The sequence below is a fragment of the Mercenaria mercenaria genome, chromosome 2 (assembly GCF_021730395.1).
Source record: "Mercenaria mercenaria strain notata chromosome 2, MADL_Memer_1, whole genome shotgun sequence".
Taxonomy (NCBI): domain Eukaryota; kingdom Metazoa; phylum Mollusca; class Bivalvia; order Venerida; family Veneridae; genus Mercenaria; species Mercenaria mercenaria.
Window position 1 is genome coordinate 76,328,964 of NC_069362.1, and position 20,963 is coordinate 76,349,926.

The following is a 20,963-nucleotide window of genomic DNA, read 5'->3' on the forward strand; positions in this document are numbered from 1 at the left end:
TGTCCAGGTCACCCCTTTTACCATGTATGGTCCAAAGTGCAGGGGAAAACAATGTACAATGTTCGGTTTGTTTTCCAGGGGGCACCCTTTTTCCATGTCTGGTCCAAAGTCCAGGACACCCTAGTTCCATGTTGGTCCTTTCCCGGGGGCATTGTACCCGTCGGGCCATGTCCATGAAACCCCTGTACCATGTTTGGTCCCTTTTCCAGAAAACACTGTCCATTACAAAAATATACGTACCAGCCGGTCAAAGCCAATAGATGTGTTTACTTTGCCTGGGCCATGTCACAAAGTCCCGTTATTTTTTAGGTTTTCGGGTTTTAAGCCCCGGTTTTGCAAGGAATATTCGGGGAAAGCAAAAGGGGTTTTTTTGTAGTTTTTGTCCTAATTATAAATTTTAAAAATTTCAGATTTCAAGGTAGAAAAACGTTTACTGCATCTCAAACAAAAACCAAGTATCTTCTTGCCCCCTGATCGTGATATTGGCATTTAGCTTAACTTGGTAGGCCGACCCAAATGTGTTTTAAATTTGACCCCCAACCCCGGGTTTTAAAATTTGGGCCCCGTCCGGGGGGTCCTTAAACATCAACTTTAACCCAAAAAGTTTTGATAATGTTAAAAATGATCATTTGGGTAAGCTGTTACACCGTGGGAAAGGGATAAAGTCATGAAAATCGCCCATCTTTATTTAAAACCAATTCCCGTCGGCGAACGTACAGGGAAATTTTTTTACTTCTTTCTTGCATTAAATTAGTATTTTGGTTTTAAAAATTGTTGCAGGGCCCCTCTGTCTCACCAAAAATTGGACCTCCCATACTTTATTTTTACGATGTAAAAAATTTTCAAAAGGTATTGTTTTAAAACCAGAAGTTTTTCTCGGGTTTATTTTCATTAAAAAAAGAAGGAAAATGAAGGTTACGTCCATTCCAAGATGGCGGCGTTTCCCCTTCAAACGCCTTTTGGGGGGTTTCTCAAATTTAGCGGCGGCTGATCTACAAAATTTTTTAAAAAATAGATATTGAAGAATTAAAAAAAAATTCGTGGAATGCCTGTAGGGGTTTTTTGAAAGGTATGTCCTGAAAAATTTTTTAAAAACGTTATTTTTCCGGGCTCAGGTTTTTTTTTTTTTGATGGGAAAATTTTGTTTGTAATTTAATCGTTAACAGTGACATTAAATTTTTTGCAAAAATTTGGGGGTTTACATTGATAAGTTTAGATAATTTTGGGGGAGGGAAAAAAAAAGATTTTTTCATATTACAAAAATTTTAATTAAAAATTTACTTAAAAATTTTTTAATGCTGCAAAATGGCCCCCTAAAATTAAAAGATTTCCTGGGGTTGTTTTTTAGATGATTAAATACTCTATCAGTACTTTTAAAAATTTAACATTTATCTACAATTAAAGATATTAACCAACCCCCCAAAAGGTTTACCAAACCCAATTTGCAGCAAGGAGCTACCTACCCCCAAATGTTAAAGCCAAAAGGACTGGCATGTTAAAAGAGCAACAGAAAAACCCCCTTGGCGCCGGAAAACCTTAACCCCCGAGACATGCAGCCTTTGGGCCCCCAACCAACACCCATGCAAGTTTAAAAAAAATGTTTCCCACCAGCCCGGGGCCCACCCATCCCCAAAGGGTTTTCATCCCCCTCACTCAAAACAGGGGGTCGAGAAAAATTTGGGATCCCGTTTTAAGAAAAGTTTTTAGTTCAACTATGGAGAAAAAACAACAACAAACATATGCAACATGACAATACCATTTACTATTGTAGTATAAATCTACAAAAATGCGGTCTTAACAAAATTTTCCGTGATGACATATATACAAATTGCATAATGGTTTCATTATATTTACGAAGTAAAAATAATAAATACAAATAAATTCAAACAGAATCTTAAACTTGAACTATAAACGTAAGTCTAATATGACTAGCAATGTTTAAAGTATTGTTATATTTTCTGGTCCTTTGGAATTATGTAGCGCATGGTTAAGCTGGTGCTAGAGAGCGCGAGTTTATCAAATAGTTCTGCATATTTTAGTAATCTACCAGTGCGAATAGAATACATTTTGAAATTCTAGGACTTATTAATCCATTGCGTGTTTTTGAGTCGGCTAAAGGCTGAAAGCCTTTTGACGAGTCCTTGCTATCCAACGATTCTCTAAATGGACCGAATAACATGTGAAGGGATGTAGTTCCATTAGATTTCTCAAATTTCAAACAGTTCACTGCATGAATGAAGTTAAGTTGTGTCAATTCCCTTTGCTACGACCAATATACGATGTAATCTGTCATATTTATGACTTGTAATTGTGCAATTCTCGAATGTAACTCATCAAGCATAAATGTGCATTTTAAGAATTGCGCAGGCTTACAAAGCTTGGGTAACATCCAGCGAAAGACAAAAAATAGTTCCAGCAGGGCTCCAGATAAGATGCGTATTAGCGTAAATTACGTATAGAAATAATGCAAATACGCATGTCTAATAATTTCTAAGCGTATAAAAACGTATATAAAATTACAGAAACGCACACAATCCTTTTTTAAAAACAAAATCTGAATCGTCTGGATGCGTTAGGTAACATAGCCGATCAGCCTTAATTCTCCCACATTGAACGTAAACACGCATCGTATGATTTCTATAAACTTTGCGTGGGTTGAATTTTGCAGTCAGTAAACGGATAAATTATCGGAAGAAGAAGCTCTTACTGGTTTGTTAAGTTACTATTGATATTAAAAATGATTTTGATTCTTATTTTTCGAGAAATAAACAAATCGGCGAAACATTTAATTGTATTTTCTTGTAGTTTTTGAAATCGAAAGTAGATCGTCTATGTTTGGCGAAACGAAACAACTTTTTTATGAAAAGATTTAAATAAGAGGTAATTTAACCGTAAACTTCAATGTCAGATACTGCCAATTGCTGCTAAATGTCTTCGTATCATCACAATTTGTAAGATATATTGTTCAAACTGGAGAAAAGTGTAATCGTATCCGGATATAATATTTTGGGTAAATATCGAGCTGTGTTATGAAATTTTAAGAAAAAAACTAAAAACAAACTGAAACTGGTAGACTGTCAGTACATCAATCATTAGCCGACTCAGGCCATTCAGGCCTTTGATTGTTAGTTGGTCTCGTCTACTTATAAATGTTTTATGCTGACATCATTTTCTCATAATCTTGATGAATAAAGGATAATAAAGCAAGAAACGGTGATTAATTTTGTTTTTTATTTGATAAAACAATTCATTTAATTGTCATAAGTGAGAGATGTAGCAATTTCTTTGCCAATTACAATGTGATTTTTTGTTACATAAAACCCATGTTTTGCATATCTTATGAAATTAATTTCAAAATGTTTTAGGCGTTAAAAAGGAATTAAAACTGACTTTATATAACTTGTTTGTAAAATCTAGCTACGTTTTCACCAATATTCAGAACCACCTGCCAGTTTGTATATCATTTCAATAACCGTGGAAACAAAAGAAATAAAATATAATCATATAAATAATGTGTGTGTGTGTGTGTTCGGGTTAAACGTCTTTTTCAACAATTTTTCAGTCATATAAACGACGGTGTCTACTTGTAGCAGAGAGCACAATGCCCAACTTTATAGTACTGCCTCACTGGAATATCACGCCGTAGGCACGTGACATGATACCCCACCCAGTCACATTATACTGACGCCGGGCTGACCAGTCCTAGCACTACCCTTTTAATGCTGAGCACCAAGCGAGGAAACTGCTAGTACCATTTTTTACGTCTTTGGTATGACGCGGCCGAGGATCGAACCCACGACCTCCCGCACTCGAAGCGGACGCTCTACCACTAGGCTACCGAGGCGGTTACATATAAATAATGGAAGTGCTGCCAATACGAGGGGCGTTCAATAAATAACGTTACTCCGTATGTAGTTCCGTAACCGGTGGTTAATTTTAAATGCGGTTTCGGCACATTATTGAGCAATTTATTGGAAACAAAAGGCCTTAAGAATGGTACAAATCAGTAGATTCAAGGTAAAAATATAATCATTTGAGTGAGGTGTACTCGTGTATACTGAACCATAGCAAAATAATTATATCTTAGGTTTGTCCTGGGCATCCAGGGTCTCAGAAAAATAGAATAACTTGTAAAATCACAAAATTATATCATTTTTCTACGAGATACAGCAATTTGTGATTTGAGTTTGAGTTTGTTTTTAACTACTTATTGTGTTTTTTATTTTACAACACAACTAAAATATCTAAACTCTAGGTTGATTCCATCTGGAATGTGTCTCGGGAGCGATTAATCAAAGTTGTAAGAACTTGTTTCGCAATCAAGAATTAAGAAATTAGTATCAACCAAAAATACAAGATTTTTTTTTCAACGATGAACATCACGCCTGACAAAATTGCAGAGGCTTATTGTACTCATCTTATCATTTTTCGAGTAAAAAAATACACACTCAATTTAATACTGTTATCATTTATTTTATTTTAGTTTTCAAATTATGTAAAGATGATGACTTGTTTTAGCTGTTTAAACAAACAATTGAACTACAGTTATAATTGTTGAATAGTAGAATCAAGGAATTGCATATTACAATCTAAATATTTTGGATATAAAATGGTCCGGTATACATGAGTACACCTCATTCAAATGATTATATTTTTACTTTGAATCTACCGATTTTTATTATTCTTATGGCATTTTGTTTCCAATAAATTGCTCAATAATGTGCAGAAAACCGCATTTAAAAATAACCAACGGTTACGGAACTACATACGGAGTCACATTATTTATTGAACGCCCCTCGTATACCAACCCACTATGGTGGCTGATTTCTGCCATTTCGTGTTGGCGTGTTAGCGGGCCGAAAACACGACAACACGAAAACTCGACAAAAACCTAATTTGTCGAGTTTCCGTGTTTTCGTGTCGGCTGGGCAAAACACGACACATTTTACGCGAAAACTCGACGTTTAGAGGGCGCCGACACCACAAATTTATCTGTCGAGTTTTCGTGTTGGCGGGTATACATATGTCATGTTGGCGCCATTTATTTGTCGTGTTTTCGTGTTTTCACCCGACACGAAAACACGACAAATACCTAATTTGTCGAGTTTTCGTGTCTTCGCCCCGCCAAGACGAAAACACGACAAATATCTTATTTGTCGTGTTTTCGTGTATTCGAGTTTTCGCCCCGCGACACGAAAACACGACAAATAATTTTCAGACATCTCTTATTAAACGTAGAGTTATTTTAAGCCAGTGTTTTAGAAGCATTTTTTGCTTCTGTTCGAACGAACCGTCAGTTCAGAATTTATCTGTATTCACTAAAGCTGCAGTTGGAGACTTGAGATTATAAACAGTACAATAACTATGTTAGAGGTCAGTTATCGTTTTAAGAATATGAACAGACCCGGTTCCAGAAATGTTTCATTTGGGTGGGGGGAGCGGCACCAGTTAAGAATGAATGGGGTTAAGTAACCCTGCTATAACTACGTATACACATGGGCCTCAATAAAGATTAACCTCCCTCGTTAATATTACAGGGCTTTGATATCATTATTATGATATTGTTCTTATAAAACATTAAACGTATGATACAGCACGTCTTCCGATTTTTTTATGTAACAAAAATGGTATTCGGCCGAAATATACATAGAATATAAGTCAATTTTTATTCTTAAACTTATATTCTCTAGTTGTTTAGGCATATGTTTGCGTGCAGTTATGTTGTATTTCGTTCAGTAATTGTTAGAAAACACTGTCGTGTTTTCGCCTCGCTAACACGAAATGGCAGAAATAAGCCACCATAAGTAGCTGCTTGGGCTGCTAGTAAGTCTGCCAATAAAAATGCCATTGCTGGAGATAGACGCTTGAAATCTGCTGACGCAATGTCGATACTACCGTAAGCTTGAAGTAAATTGCTGAACCACCTGTATTTTTATGCTTTGAAGTAAACTTAGAACGTTTTCACAGTTTACTTTTTAAATATTATATATATCTTGGATAAAATATGTGAAACTTTTTAAGAAATGCATAGATTTGGAATATAGAAATGAGCCGTGCCATGAGAAAACCAACATAGTGGGTTTGCGACCAGCATGGATCCAGACCAGCCTGCGCATTCGCGCAGTCTGATCAGGATCCATGCTGTTCGCTTTCAAAGCCTATTGGAATTGGACTGTGCGGATGCGCAGGCTGGTCTGGATCCGTGCTGGTCGCAAACCCACTATGTTGGTTTTCTCATGGCACGGCTCATTTTAATGTCTTTCTTTATAATGTATTATAGTAATCAACATACACAGATTTTGTTAATGTCAAAGCATTCGAAAATTTCTAGCATTATGAAACATGCACGGAAGCATGCTAAAGCTTATTTTCTCAGATAAAGCCAGTTGTTTTCGCAAGATATGAACCGCTACAAAAGCTTTGAGTGAGAATTGCTTTGCTATAAGAGATACAATTTAATTGGCCAGGAAATTATTCAACATGACTGAGCAATCAAAATTAATATATTATCAATTTAAATGATTTTGTGTACATTCTGAAAAAAAAACAAAACAAAAAAAAAACAGCACTTCAATCAATAAAATGCAAAACACAGGAAATAACCAATTTATCTGTAGGCAATAAAATTTATGATTCTCTGACAATAATTAGGCTACATGTCAAGTCTACGGGGGTTTTATGGATCCTTATCAGAGTGGACCAGACAGGATCTTGTATATTGGGGATTAAAAAGTCTGGTATTTGGGGGGGGGGGGGTCACTTATATAGGAGATTTTCTTTGCCTTTAAAGCAAGACAAAAAAAACCTTATGCATAAACGAATAATGGAGATAACGTTATTTTTAAAAGCTTTTGTAGCGGTTCATATCTTGCGAAAACAACTGGCTTTATCTGAGAAAATAAGCTTTAGCATGCTTCCGTGCATGTTTCATATGCTAGAAATTTTCGAATGCTTTGACATTAACAAAATCTGTGTATGTTGATTACTATAATTACATTATAAAAAGACATTAAAATGAGCCGTGCCATGAGAAAACCAACATAGTGGGTTTGCGACCAGCACGGATCCAGACCAGCCTGCGCATCCGCACAGTCCAATTCCAATAGGCTTTGAAAGCGAACAGCATGGATCCTGACCAGACTGCGCGGATGCGCAGGCTGGTCTGGTTCCATGCTGGTCGAAAACCCCAAACTATGTTGGTTTTCTCATGGCACGGCTCATTTCTTATTCCAAATCTATGCATTTCTTAAAAAGTTTCACATATTTTATCCAAGATATATATATATTTAAAAAGTAAACTGTGAAAACGTTCTAGTTTACTTCAAGCATAAAAATACAGGTGGTCAGCAATTTACTTCAAGTTTACGGTAGTATCGACATTGCGTCAGCTGATTTCAAGCGTCTATCTCCAGCAATGGTATTTTGATTGGCAGACGTACTAGCAGCCCAAGCAGCTACTTATGGTGGCTGATTTCTGCCATTTCGTGTTAGCGAGGCGAAAACACGACAGTGTTTTCTAACAATTACTGAACGAAATACAACATAACTGCACGCAAACATATGCCTAAACAACTAGAGAATATAAGTTTAAGAATAAAAATTGACTTACATTCTATGTATATTTCGGCCGAATACCATTTTTGTTACATAAAAAAAATCGGAAGACGAACGTCGAATATCAAACTAATTACTTCCGCCCTTTTACACTTCGCCAACATTTTATGTATTTTCTGATAATGCATCAAAGCAATTTCTGTAAGCTAACATATACACGTATGGAGGATATCACCATTATTATGAAATTACAGGATAAGTATTTGATATACTTGATATTAATCCCATGACGACAATATAGAATTACAATCAATTTATTGTATGTGCAGTATTCTATGAGAAGGCTGTGCTGTATCATACGTTTAATGTTTTATAAGAACAATATCATAATAATGATATCAAAGCCCTGTAATATTAACGAGGGAGGTTAATCTTTATTGAGGCCCATGTGTATACGTAGTTATAGCAGGGTTACTTAACCCCATTCATTCTTAACTGGTGCCGCTCCCCCCACCCAAATGAAACATTTCTGGAACCGGGTCTGTTCATATTCTTAAAACGATAACTGACCTCTAACATAGTTATTGTACTGTTTATAATCTCAAGTCTCCAACTGCAGCTTTAGTGAATATAGATAAATTCTGAACTGACGGTTCGTTCAAATAGAAGCAAAAAATGAACACTGGCTTAAAATAACTCTACGTTTAATAAGAGATGTCTAAAAAATTATTTGTCGTGTTTTCGTTGTCGCGGGGCGAAAACTCGAATACACGAAAACACGACAAATAAGATATTTGTCGTGTTTTCGTCTTGGCGGGGCGAAGACACGAAAACTCGACAAATTAGGTATTTGTCGTGTTTTCGTGTCGGGTGAAAACACGAAAACACGACAAATAAATGGCGCAACATGACATATGTATCCCCGCCAACACGAAACTCGACAGATAAATTTGTGGTGTCGGCGCCCTCTAAACGTCGATGTTTTCGCGTAAAATGTGTCGTGTTTTTCCCCACCCGACACGAAAACACGGAAAACTCGACAAATTAGGTTTTTGTCGAGTTTTCGTGTTGTCGTGTTTTCGGCCCGCTAACACGCCAACACGAAATGGCAGAAATCAGCCACCATAGTGGGTTGGTATACGAGGGGCGTTCAATAAATAATGTGACTCCGTATGTAGTTCCGTAACCGTTGGTTATTTTTAAATGCGGTTTTCTGCACATTTTTTGAGCAATTTATTGGAAACAAAATGCCATAAGAATAATAAAAATCGGTAGATTCAAAGTAAATATATAATCATTTGAATGAGGTGTACTCATGTATACGGACCATTTTATATCCAAATTTTTTAGATTGTAATATGCAATTCCTTGATTCTACTATTCAACAATTATAACTGTAGTTCAATTGTTTGTTTAAACAGCTAAAACAAGTCATCATCTTTACATAATTTGAAAACTAAAATAAAATAAATGATAACAGTATTAAATTGAGTGTGTATTTTTTTACTCGAAAAATGATAAGATGAGTACAATAAGCCTCTGCAATTTTGTCAGGCGTGATGTTCATCGTTGAAAAAAAAATCTTGTATTTTTGGTTGATACTAATTTCTTAATTCTTGATTGCGAAACAAGTTCTTACAACTTTGATTAATCGCTCCCGAGACACATTCCAGATGGAATCAACCTAGAGTTTAGATATTTTAGTTGTGTTGTAAAATAAAAAACACAATAAGTAGTTAAAAACAAACTCAAACTCAAATCACAAATTGCTGTATCTCGTAGAAAAATGATATAATTTTGTGATTTTACAAGTTATTCTATTTTTCTGAGACCCTGGATGCCCAGGACAAACCTAAGATATAATTATTTTGCTATGGTTCAGTATACACGAGTACACCTCACTCAAATGATTATATTTTTACCTTGAATCTACTGATTTGTACCATTCTTAAGGCCTTTTGTTTCCAATAAATTGCTCAATAATGTGCCGAAACCGCATTTAAAATTAACCACCGGTTACGGAACTACATACGGAGTAACGTTATTTATTGAACGCCCCTCGTATTGGCAGCACTTCCATTATTTATATGTAACCGCCTCGGTAGCCTAGTGGTTAGAGCGTCCGCTTCGAGTGCGGGAGGGTCGTGGGTTCGATCCTCGGCCGCGTCATACCAAAGACGTAAAAATGGTACTAGCAGTTTCCTCGCTTGGTGCTCAGCATTAAATGGGTAGTGCTAGGACTGGTCAGCCCCGGGGTCAGTATAATGTGACTGGGTGGGGTATCATGTCACGTGCCTACGGCGTGATATTCAGTGAGGCAGTACTTATAAAGTTGGGCAATTGTGCTCTCTGCTACAAGTAGACACCGTCGTTTATATGACTGAAAAATTGTGAAAAGACGTTTAACCCGAACACACAACCACACATTATTTATTTTGATTTTTATTTTATTTCTTTTGTTTCCACGGTTATTGAAATGATATACAAACTGGCAGGTGGTTCTGAATATTGGTGAAAACGTAGCTAGATTTTACAAACAAGTTATATAAAGTCAGTTTTAATTCCTTTTTAACGCCTAAAACATTTTGAAATTAATTTCATAAGATATGCAAAACATGGGTTTTATGTAACAAAAAATCACATTGTAATTGGCAAAGAAATTGCTACATCTCTCACTTATGACAATTAAATGAATTGTTTTATCAAATAAAAAACAAAATTAATCACCGTTTCTTGCTTTATTATCCTTTATTCATCAAGATTATGAGAAAATGATGTCAGCATAAAACATTTATAAGTAGACGAGACCAACTAACAATCAAAGGCCTGAATGGCCTGAGTCGGCTAATGATTGATGTACTGACAGTCTACCAGTTTCAGTTTGTTTTTAGTTTTTTTCTTAAAATTTCATAACACAGCTCGATATTTACCCAAAATATTATATCCGGATACGATTACACTTTTCTCCAGTTTGAACAATATATCTTACAAATTGTGATGATACGAAGACATTTAGCAGCAATTGGCAGTATCTGACATTGAAGTTTACGGTTAAATTACCTCTTATTTAAATCTTTTCATAAAAAAGTTGTTTCGTTTCGCCAAACATAGACGATCTACTTTCGATTTCAAAAACTACAAGAAAATACAATTAAATGTTTCGCCGATTTGTTTATTTCTCGAAAAATAAGAATCAAAATCATTTTTAATATCAATAGTAACTTAACAAACCAGTAAGAGCTTCTTCTTCCGATAATTTATCCGTTTACTGACTGCAAAATTCAACCCACGCAAAGTTTATAGAAATCATACGATGCGTGTTTACGTTCAATGTGGGAGAATTAAGGCTGATCGGCTATGTTACCTAACGCATCCAGACGATTCAGATTTTGTTTTTAAAAAAGGATTGTGTGCGTTTCTGTAATTTTATATACGTTTTTTATACGCTTAGAAATATTATTGACATGCGTATTTGCATTATTTCTATACGTAATTTACGCTAATACGTCTTATCTGGAGCCCTGCTGGTAACTATTTTTGTCTTTCGCTGGATGTTACCCAAGCTTTGTAAGCCTGCGCAATTCTTAAAATGCACATTTATGCTTGATGAGTTACATTCGAGAATTGCACAATTACAGTCATAAATATGACAGATTACATCGTATATTGGTCTATAGCAAAGGGAATTGACACAACTTAACTTCAATTCATGCAGTGATCTGTTTGAAATTTGTGAAATCTAATGGAACTACATCCCTTCACATGTTATTCGGTCCATTTAGAGAATCGTTGGATAGCAAGGACTCGTCAAAGGCTTTCAGCCTTTAGCCGACTCAAAAACACGCAAGGATTAATAAGTCCTAGAATTTCAAAATGTATTCTATTCGCACTGGTAGATTACTAAAATATGCAGAACTATTTGATAAACTCGCGCTCTCTAGCACCAGCTTAACCATGCGCTACATAATTCCAAAGGACCAGAAAATATAACAATACTTTAAACATTGCTAGTCATATTAGACTTACGTTTATAGTTCAAGTTTAAGATTCTGTTTGAATTTATTTGTATTTATTATTTTTACTTCGTAAATATAATGAAACCATTATGCAATTTGTATATATGTCATCACGGAAAATTTTGTTAAGACCGCATTTTTGTAGATTTATACTACAATAGTAAATGGTATTGTCATGTTGCATATGTTTGTTGTTGTTTTTTCTCCATAGTTGTACTGATAGCTTTTCTTAAAACGGGATCCCAAAGGTTTCTCTGTGCCCCTGTGTTGAGTGACGGGGATGCAAACCTAGGGATGTGGTGGTGTCCGGGCTGGTGGGTACATTGTGGTTTAATCTTGCATCGGTGTTGGTTGCGGCCATGGCTGCATGTCTCTGTGGGTAGGTGTCCGGCGCCAATGGGGTTTCTGTTGCTCTGTACATGCCAGTCTGTGGCTGTAACATTTCGGGGTATGTAGCTCCGTTGCTGCATATTGGTGTTGGTATACCTTTGGTGGTTGGTTAATATCTTTAATTTGTAGATAAATGTGTAAAGTTTTAAGTACTGATAGAGTATTTGAATCATCTATGATAATCAATCTCATGTAACTCATTTTATGAGTGGCCATGTGCAGCATTATAAATGTTATGTAAATTGTATATTATAAATGGTTGTAATATGAGAATAATCTATATTTGTCCTCACCTCAATTATCTATATCTGTATCAATGATACACACCTAACTTGCATTTATTTTATGTCACTGTTAACGATTAAATACAAACACAATTTCATCAAAAAGTTGAAAACCTGAGACGGAAATAACTGCTTAATAAGTTCAGGACATACCGTGCAAGAAAATCCTACAGGCATTCCACGAAGTTTGTTTTATTCTTCAATATCTATTATTTAACAATTTGTAGATCAGACGCCGCTAAATGTGAGCAAACCCCCAAATGGCGTTTGTATTGACGCCGCCATCTTGGAATGGACGTAACTCTTCATTTTACTTCTTTTTTAATGAAAATCATGCCCGAGATATTAAACTTCTGGTATTAACAATACCATTTTGACAATTTTACATACAGTATAAATAAAGTATCGGAGGTCCAATCTTTGGTGAGACAGACGGAGCCTGCAACTATTCTTAACTCATAATACGTAAGTTAATGCAAGCAAGAGAGTAATAATAGCCCTGTAGCGTTCGCCTGACTGGAATTGGTTTTAATATATGATAGGCGAGTGTTCATGACTTTATGCATTCCACGGTGTAACAGCTCCAGCATATGATCATATTTACATTATCAAACTTTTTCGGTTATAAGTTGATGTTGTAAGTGACCCCTACGGACGTGGCCAATTTAAACCGTGAGGGTCATTATTTAAACACACTTGGTACAGGCCTACCAAGTTAAGCTAAATGCCAGATATCTACGATCACGGCAAGAAGATACTTAGGTTTTGTTTGAGATGCAGTTAACGTGTTTCTAGCCTTGTATCTGAAACTTTAGAATATAGATTAGGACATAAGCTACATATAAACCTGTTGCTTTTCCCCGAATATGTCCTTGACATGAACCGGACTTGAAACAGGCATCCTGAAAATGAACGGGACTTTGTGACATGGACCAGGCATAGTACACACATCTATTGGGCATGGACCGGGCTTGGTACGTATATTCTGGTAATGGACATGTGTGTCTTGGTAAAGGACCAAACATGGTACACGGGTGTCATGGACATGGACCAGACATGGTACAGAGTGTCCCGGAAATGGACCAGACATGGTACTAGGGTGTCCTGGACATGGACCAGACATGGTACAAGGGTGTCCTGGACATCGACCGAACAGTGTACATTGTGTGTCCTGCACATGGACCAGACATGGTACAAGGGTGACCTGGACATGGACCAGACATGGTACAAGGGTGTCCTGGACATGGACCGAACAATGTACATGTGTGACCTGCACATACACCAGGCATGGTATACGTGTGCCCTAGACACAGATGAACATGGAGCACGTTTGGCTTAGACTTGGGTTAGACATAGTACATGCATGCCCTGGTAGTATAAGCACTTCTTATTGATATATTTCTGCACGTTTAAACATTGTATGATAAAATCTGCGTTTCATTCTTATTCCGATATACGACATGTATACAGATTTTTGTAATATTTCGAACGGCCACAACTCCTAAACTTAAGCTGATGCATCAACGATCTGGTAATATGCGCAAGTTCTCCCCATTGTGATATATTTCTATATTGTAGAAAGATTATCCGGACAAGGATTTTAGGACGGTCAAGGTGGCAACTGGACTATTTCGGAAAACGTAAAGAAGTAATAACTCGCGCAAAAACACGTGTAAGAACAAACTCATGCCATTTGAAAAATAGAAGTAATTAAGGTATCTGCAGCGAAAATCGATACAGAATAAGTAGTTTCATGATGACTTAATGTAGTATTGCTTAACCACAGTCAACAACGCCTAGCGAAGAACTTTTGTTGTTCATCCTGCTTTACTGAAACGCCTACTTAAATCAATTTTTCAAGATTATTGTCATTACTTTCACATTTTTCCTGAAATTTACGATATAATTACATATTTATCAAGAAACAGTTTGTCCTAATCATCAACATGGTTTTGCTATTTTTATGAGAAAATCATGCATATTTTCTACATCATTTTTAGTAGATTTGCACACAGTAATTTTAAGACAAACCTGAAAAATGTTCAGTCATTTAACAAAAGTTGCCATATATTATCTTTCTCCATGTTAGATGTATGTCGGACCATCCTACATATATCTGTTCAACATATGAGCCGTGCCATAGGAAAACCAACATAGTGGCTTTGCGACCAGCATGGATCCAGACCAGCCTGCGCATCCGCGCAGTCTGGTCAGGATCCATGCTGTTCGCTAACAGTTTCTCCAATTCCAATAGGTTTTAAAAGCGAACAGCATGGAGCCTGACCAGACTGCGCGGATGCGCAGGCTGGTCTGGATCCATGCTGGTCGCACACCCACTATGTTGGAACCATTTAAATTGTGCGGTGTTTAGTTTTGCAATTTGAAAAATGTTAGACGAAAGATGAATTTAGATGAAAAGTTCATAAACTTCTTTCCTTATTGCAATTCGCCGACCATCATTTTTAAAGATATTTCTTGTTAAAAAGTAAAAGCGACTTATTTCAGATTTGAGATGGCAAAGTGAAGGTTTGTCTGTATTCCGTTATTGTTTGTGCATAATTGTTTGTTTTATGTTCTGTTATAAAAGAGGACGTGTAACGTATGGTTGGTGCCCGAGCCCGGTAGGGCAGATGTTATAACACGAAATAAACATGCGCTAACGCTATTCTAGCATAAAATGCGCAAAAAAATAAATGAATGCATTTTCCCTCAACGTCATTAAATTTCCATGAAATGAGCGGGAATGTCTAAGCTGCTTTTTTTACGTTGATGTTTTGTCAATATGGATACTTTATTCGTTTATTTGTTTTTTACGCGTTTTATAGAATATCGTTAATGCATGCTCATTTTGTGTTGTAACATCTTCTGAACGTTGGTACACTCGCCCTACCGGGCTTGGGCTCCAACCAATCCCTCGAAATTCTGCAGATGTCAGGCCCGGATCCAGGACCCGGCCGAGTGGCCCCCCCCCCCCCCCCCCCCACAAGTTGGCCGAGAAGTGACTTGTACTCATCAAAGATGCCCGTCAAAATTTAGACTCAGAAATGCACCAGAGGCCATCATTTCATACCTGTATTTCAAAATTTTTAAGGGGGATATCCCCCTGACCACCCCCCCCCCTCCCCAAATCAAGAGGGGAGTATCGTAATTTAGACCTTAAATACACCAGAGGCCACCATTTTAAGCATGTATTTTAAAAATTTCCACACGGCCAAAGGCGCCCCCTCCAAAACCTTGCGCCTCAGCGTTGATGTCTTCGTTCAAGACTGGTGCACCCCCCCCCCCTCCCACGCCCGCAGTAAAAAAATTCTGGATCCGGCCCTGGATGTTATAACACGTAAAAAAATGCGTTATCCCTACAACACCATACAATTCATGATAGAAATAAAACAAATTTCTAGAGCTGCACTTAAATTTCTGGTAACTTCAAGTTATGCTACCTGTTTCAGTGCGACATTGTAGTCTTTTGGTTGATATTTAGCTTAAAGACACTGATTCTGGTATGCAAGGTATGTGGCCTATGGTCTGCATATTGGCGGTAAGAGCCAATATACAAGACTGGACGATTGATAGACTTGCTACTGTTTATCATAATAAGCTACTGTATAGCTACTGTGCAGTAATTAAATTGCAGATGATATTTCTTACCTTTATAGCAAATCAGTTCTCACCTTTATAACGATTTAGAAAGCTTGATTGAATTTGGGCTAAATAAACAAAGTGATAAGATACAACAGTGTTTTTATCATATTTTTAATAAATCAAGTTTTCTAACAATTACATCTCATCATTGCTGTTTTTTTTATCAAAAATATAAAAAATGCATTCAGGCACATAGCTTTTAGAAATAATAAATTATGTGTATTTTGAACAATGATATATCTTTATTGCTGGATTTATTATACATAAAAGAAACATTATTTAGACAACACAAGGGGAGTTATGCATTTTAGTATATAAAATCCTTCTGTCCATATTCCTTTTTTATCTATTAAAAATGCAACTGAACGCTTCTTTAAATAATTTCTAATAAAATCCAGCAATTATCTTTTTTCTGGTTTTATTTTGTTACTTTTGATAAAAAGATCATAATCATTGAATAAACAAACTTGTAATTTCTGTTTAAATAAATATTAAGTTTTAAATAATTATTTTATTGTTGAGGAGTGAGAATTGCTTTGCTATAAGAGATACAATTTAATTGGCCAGGAAATTATTCAACATGACTGAGCAATCAAAATTAATATATTATCAATTTAAATGATTTTGTGTACATTCTGAAAAAAAAAAACAAAACAAAAAAAAAAAAAAACAGCACTTCAATCAATAAAATGCAAAACACAGGAAATAACCAATTTATCTGTAGGCAATAAAATTTATGATTCTCTGACAATAATTAGGCTACATGTCAAGTCTACGGGGGTTTTATGGATCCTTATCAGAGTGGACCAGACAGGATCTTGTATATTGGGGATTAAAAAGTCTGGTATTTGGGGGGGGGGGGGGGGGGGGGGGGCACTTATATAGGAGATTTTCTTTGCCTTTAAATGTCAGACTACAATGTCGCACTGAAACAGGTAGCATAACTTGAAGTTACCAGAAATTTAAGTGCAGCTCTAGAAATTTGTTTTATTTCTATCATGAATTGTATGGTGTTGTAGGGATAACGCATTTTTTTACGTGTTATAACATCCAGGGCCGGATCCAGAATTTTTTTACTGCGGGCGTGGGGGGGGGGGGGGGGGGTGCACCAGTCTTGAACGAAGACATCAACGTCGAGGCGCAAGGTTTTGGAGGGGGCGCCTTTGGCCGTGTGGAAATTTTTAAAATACATGCTTAAAATGGTGGCCTCTGGTGTATTTAAGGTCTAAATTACGATACTCCCCTCTTGATTTGGGGAGGGGGGTGGGGGGTGGTCAGGGGGATATCTCCCTTGAAAATTTTGAAATACAGGTATGAAATGATGGCCTCTGGTGCATTTCTGAGTCTAAATTTTGAGGGGCATCTTTGATGAGTACAAGTCACTTCTCGGCCAACTTGGGGGGGGGGGGGGGGGGGGGGGCACGGGCCCACTCGGCCGGGTCCTGGATCCGGGCCTGACATCTGCAGAATTTCGAGGGATTGGTTGGAGCCCAAGCCCGGTAGGGCGAGTGTACCAACGTTCTGAAGATGTTACAACACAAATTGAGCATGCATTAACGATATTCTATAAAACGCGTAAAAAACAAATAAACGAATAAAGTATCCATTTGACAAAACATCAACGTAAAAAAAGCAGCTTAGACATTCCCGCTCATTTCATGGAAATTTAATGACGTTGAGGGAAAATGCATTCATTTATTTTTTTTGCGCATTTTATGCTAGAATAGCGTTAGCGCATGTTTATTTCGTGTTATAACATCTGCCCTACCGGGCTCGGGCACCAACCATACGTTACACGTCCTCTTTTATAACAGAACATAAAACAAACAATTATGCACAAACAATAATGGAATACAGACAAACCTTCACTTTGCCATCTCAAATCTGAAATAAGTCGCTTTTACTTTTTAACAAGAAATATCTTTAAAAATGATGGTCGGCGAATTGCAATAAGGAAAGAAGTTTACGAATTTTTCATCTAAATTCATCTTTCGTCTAACATTTTTCAAATTGCAAAACTAAACACCGCACAATTTAAATGGTTCTCTTTTAATTTTTCGCAAAGGTTTCGTAGGGCTGCAATTTTGTTTCGTTTATCCTTAGACGAATAATTACAGCAGTAGTTTGATGAAGATTTATGAAGCGGTTCATGAGAAGATGTCATTAAACGTGTTTATATTTTTAGCTAAATTGGTCCCTATCCCTATTTGTAACAAAATAGCAGGAGACCTTACGATATTGTTACACATCGAGTTTGATAAAAATCCATTACATTTTAGTGGTTAATGCGAAGAAAGGCATATCTACTTTTAGCTATAGTGGTCACTAATAGGGCTCAAGTTCCTATATAAATAAATTTGGAAGAGGACCTTATAATGATGCTCCAGACCAAGTATGACAAAGATCCACCAAGCTGTTCATGAGACGCTGTATAAAGGCATTTCTAGTTTTAACTCTAGCAGCCCCTAAAAGGGGTTAAATGTCCCAGCTGAACAAAGTTGGCTGCGGGCCTAACCAAGATGCTACAAATCAAGTTTGATTAGAATACTTGAGAAAAAATCAATTAAAGGTTTTTTTTATTTATTATTTTTATTTATTTCTAAAACAGGCCAACTGATCCCGCTTTAACAAATGCATATTCGCTATTCATGAATCTTTGGACAATGACGTCACACCTATAAAAAAAGTGAAGGTCAAGCAAAACATACAATTGTAATTATTTCAATATTTCTGTTTCATAAGCAAAGTTTGACCGTAGTCATATCACATAGATAAACTGTATGCAGCGTACCTTCATTTCAGTGTAATGAGATTCAGTCATTATATAGCATATATATAATAAAACAGATTTCAACTGAGTTCAATATTTGCATACCATACTAAAGAAAAATATTTATATATAATAAATCAGTTAAATAATTTATAACAAATACATCAAAGCAAACAAGTACTCATTTTAATATGAAATCTGAATAAGTCACAAAAGCAAGAAACCTTTTCATATACAGACGACAATTGTAACAAGGAAAATCTTTTAAAAAGCACTTCTCTACATAAAAGACTCTTATCACACCCTTATTCATGTGATACGCAGACCGTATTCAGCTCTTCCTTTAATTTTATATATGTTGGTATTTGAACAGGTTTTTATCATATTTATTAAACTTACTTATCATTTTGAGATATATCAATATTCTTGCTAAATATACTGAGCCAAAGTTATATAGCTTTAAAACTGTGAACAGCGTCATTTAGGATAAACGCTTTGTCTACATTTCACTCAGCGTAGCACAATCAACAGAGTGAAAGAAATTGACACTCTCGTCCAATCAGGCAGAGTGTTGCATAAATCTTCCATGTTGATAAATTATCTATAATGCGTTATCAAGTAGTTTGATTTGCAAACTGAAGTCACGTGGCATAGGTAACGAAAACGAATTTAAACGGCGTCGCCGAAAAAAAATGACAAAAGGGCTTGACTGTAATATATTATTATTGAACGCAACAGCATACAATGGCACTAACAAATACCTTAGGGCGATCTGTCATTTATGCATGACCGCTTTAGGACTCGCATCGGTTGGTTAACACTTATACAAAATTCAACTGAGTGGACAAGCGTGTAATCTAACCGTAAGTCGTATAAAAACAGTTCAGTTAACAGAAGGATCCTCGGTAACCTGGTAGAAGTTAGAGTAACAATAGACCAACGTTTTAAAATATGTAAAACTAAGCATGACAATAATTTAATCACTCCTTGAATGGCGTAGGATTTATGTTGGATTGGTCATTTGTCAAACAATGGGTACTGGGATCAGTGAGGCGGTTTTACAAAAACGCCAGATTCAGGATGGGTACTAGAATCTGTGAGATGGTCTGACAGTAACACACGATTCAGGACCATATTCAAGTTGGAAAATGCAGATTCAGGATTTGAGGATTATGAGATGGACTGACACCATATTCAAGATGGGAAATGCAATGTGAAAGATGGTTCGACAAAAACATCAGAATCAAGATGAGCACTGAAATCTGTAGGATGATCTGACAAAAACACCATATCCAGAAAATTTGAAATTTACGGAATGAATTGAAATACAAAATGTTTACAGAATGGTCATACACAATGTCCTGGCATTTAAAATATACGGAGTAACATGACTTTTAATAGTCTGTTTGTAATGGATTGACATACAAGATCTGAAATACAGGAATATAACTGAGTGTCTGGCTCACAGAAATATATGGATGGTTTTGCAAAGAGATAAATATGACAAGACATACAGGTACGATACAGAAAGTCGTATTTATCGGCTACTTAAAGATATCAAATACTCTATTTCCACTAAATTATCTAATCTTTAGATATTTACTTCTAATATAGAAACTCATCATCAAATGTATTTAATTTTTAAATTGCTAATTGTGTAGGTAGAGCTACATTCATAATGAAATGCCAATCAGTCGTTCGTTAAGAAAACTAGAAGTAGTAGTAGTACATGTTTGGTATATAAGCTCGAGTCACAGCATGCGTCCTGTAAAACTTGGTGCTATTTATAGTAACGTATACTATAAAGACATAATCATACAGAATGCAATGACAAACAGAAACATAAATAATGACCTGACATACAGAATAAACAGAATGGAATAGTACTAACTGTTAAGACGGTCTGAAATACAGAAAAATATAATGGCAAGACATTTACAAAATGAATGTTTGTCAGCTACAAAAGTATGCAAACAGACGCATAAATAATGTAGAAAAAACTGTTTTTAATGAATTTTGCACGGTGTGTTCCGCTGAGTTCGATCTATCAATTTGTTTTTACATAGTAAATTCCTGGAAAAGGCGACAATAATGACGCTTTTCATGAAAAACTGTTTCAAGTAGGCGTTCTTGTTGTTTTTTCACTAACACATATCGCTAAATCAAGCCTTGCTGTTTAATTAGTATTAAGCAGAAATAAATTAATTTCTGTATGAGGTTATTCAGTATATTCAGGAACAGCCGTTATAGGTTTTAATGTTTTATTGATTTTAACTTTCCTTATTCGACTTGTTCATTTCTCGGCGA